This window comes from Mytilus trossulus, chromosome 4 (assembly GCF_036588685.1).
Source record: "Mytilus trossulus isolate FHL-02 chromosome 4, PNRI_Mtr1.1.1.hap1, whole genome shotgun sequence".
NCBI lineage: Eukaryota > Metazoa > Mollusca > Bivalvia > Mytilida > Mytilidae > Mytilus > Mytilus trossulus.
In genome coordinates, this window is record NC_086376.1 from 82,503,262 (window position 1) to 82,506,116 (window position 2,855).

At 35.1% G+C, this 2,855-nt stretch overlaps 1 long non-coding RNA gene across 2 annotated transcripts; it reads left to right on the forward strand.

The window, feature by feature from the left end:
• The first annotated feature begins 611 nt into the window (after window positions 1-611).
• On the forward strand, window positions 612-2,855 carry LOC134716130 (uncharacterized). 2 transcript variants are annotated; one of them, XR_010106830.1, is made up of 3 exons: window positions 612-1,140; window positions 1,887-1,955; window positions 2,720-2,855. It is a non-coding gene; the product is annotated as an uncharacterized LOC134716130 (long non-coding RNA). The 2 variants fall into 2 exon arrangements; XR_010106831.1 differs by lacking the exon at window positions 612-1,140 and adding an exon at window positions 1,197-1,371.

Here is a 2,855-nt window from a genome sequence, read left to right on the forward strand (position 1 = left end):
GATATGGGGACCAGAGAAGCTCTCGTCGGGATGCATATGACCACCAGGGGAACATGGGAGGGTATGATAACCAAAGACAGAGGGGGTCTATGGGGGTTAGACCTCCTATCCTACAAAAGAGCTTAAAGTATGATGGGAAAACTAATTGGCAGGCTTTCTATGCCAAATTTTCCCGATTATGCCAGGTTAGTGGGTGGTCTTCAGGGGAGTGCAAGGATCAATTGTGCTGGTCCCTTGATGGGAAACCCAGTGAGTTTTATGCCTTGCTCGTGGAAAGAAGGCATGACTTGTCTTATGAAGACTTGGTGAGTAAGTTGGCCAAACGATTTGGGTTCAATGAGTTGCCAGAAACAGCCCAAGTCCAATTTAACATTGCCAGGCAGGGTGGGGATGAAACCTTAGAGGACTGGGCCGACAGGGTCCAATCACTCGCCACAAAAGCCTTCCGTCACCTTCCTGAAGATCACATGTACCAGCAAGCCATCATGAGATTGTGTCAGGGGGCCTCAGATAAGGAGGGGGGAATGTTGGCCTCCAATGCCAAACCAAAGAGTATTGAGGAGGCAGTGGATAAAATTCGTTGGCACCAACATAACCACCAAGCCATATATGGGACAATACCCCTAATGCGCCTTGAAATGAGGAACACAAAAGTCACGTGTAAACAAAAAATCTCTGTGTAGTGATATTTGACACATTTCTATGATAAACAAATAACTGAGCTGAACCATTAGTGTTAATTTAGAAAATAAGGGAACACAGAATAAATGTGTAAAAACCATGGAGCTATGAAATGTGTTCAAAGTATTAAAATTTCAAAGAACTTATTGTGTTAAAATTGGGATTTTTTACCATGAGGAGCCACATCGCAAAAGGATACTCGGGGTTTGTTAAATTACGGAAAAATGAATCACACTTCGTACCCCGAAAATTTAACCACATATGTAAAAATGTCTCAGCTTCGAAACAAGCCATCATACATATACAAGTTTACGATATGGGCTGAGCAACAGAAGAAAACGTTACCATTACGGCCTATGGAATAACAATTGCGCATATTGCCCCATCTTGTGAGCAAGGATCCAGAGATGTCGTAAGCTAATTTCACCTTGTACACCACAGAAAATTGTTAAAATAATGGTTAGCAGTTTTTTATTTATACCTAGTTATCATTAATGATTTCAGATAAATAATATTGATATAGAACAGCAAAAATTCAATTAAATTCTCACTTTTAAATGCATTACTGGCACGGGGCTGAACACTTTTTTAGGCACAGTCATAACTTTGTTTACCCCCGAGAGATCCGAAATGAATTGTTTATTCAATTGAAAAAGGCAAGAAAAAACTTACATGTAATATAAATAAATTGTAAGTAAACATGACACAATATAGTCTTTGTTATGCAATTATCACTCTGGTCTACAGGAATAGCTTATAATCAAGGGAGATAACACACTTCACACGAGTAAAGTGAGATACATCATACATGTGCTTTTATCCAATGATTTGACCCTGGTCAGTAGATATCATATGCAAATAAACAGAAAAAAAACATGTACATGTATTAAGAAAATCACGAATTACTATTGTTAATGCACACGAGCAAAACACAAGATATTGTCATTTCTCAGTGAAAAAGGGGGAGGGTCAAACCTTCTTGAACACAATATTGCTATTCAACTACATGTATTAAGCTAGTTAGCTACTACTCATTGCTTCTAATATAAACAGTTTAAATGAAGGTGGCTAAGCCACAAGGGAGAAGCATTTTTCTTTCTTTGTGATAAAATTTTCAAGAATTAGATTTTTCTCTCTCAATAATACTTATGTATTTAAATTAAATGATAACACAGTTTGAGTTAATTTTTTTTGTCTTATTTCAGTTCCAGACATATCATTACTTTTAAATATGAGATGACAAACTAAAGGTTTTAAAAAGTCCTGAATAACTGGTAAGCATTTTGATTTATTAGGTAAGCTCTAAATTATTTATTTATGGTATTTGTGCAAATGAAATTACAGTCGGTATGTTAAAAATATGTTTATATGAAAACTGTTGCTATGGTCTTGCTATTAAATGAAAAGGCTTGGTTACTGGTCTTTTCGACTCAACATTTCGAGTTAAATCTTGCGTCAACTGATTCTCATGTAACACTGCAAACTCTATTTAGCACTATTTTGATCTGTCATTATTTAATGACGCCATAATACGTGTGATGTCACAATGTTTCCTTTAATACCTCATGTGGATTTCTCACTGATAAAGGGTTTTCACTGAAATACATGTAAAAAGCCTTTTTTTCTCAAATAGAATTATGTGAATGGACAAGTTTTGAAAATTTGCACTTCATTGCACTATAATTACATGATAAGAATGACTTTCCCAGTAGTTTTGAGGGGTTTCCACAGTATTATATACCAGATGTCCACTAGTAAGAATAGTTATTTTGCTGGTTTTTTTTTTTATGAAATCTACATTTTTGCATAATTTCTCTGTCAAAATGCACTTTAAGACACAAGAAAATGTTATAGAATGCTTTAATAGGGTCTGTGTATTGTTATTTAAGGTTATCATCAGAAGTTTTGTCCTTGTTTTGACTAGTAAAGGTATACTGGAAGAAATTAATTATACATGCACGTTGTATTAAAAATAAATGAATATAGCGATAAAAGTGTCATTGCCATATAGTGCTGAAATGACTTTATTTTTTTTCAGAAATGGACAAAAATACACAGATTTATTCAGAATTTCATACCGATGAAGATTACCTAAAAATATTTGGAAAAATCAGAACTATGGATTTCAATATGGGACAATACCCCTAATGCGCCTTGAAATGAGGAACACAAAA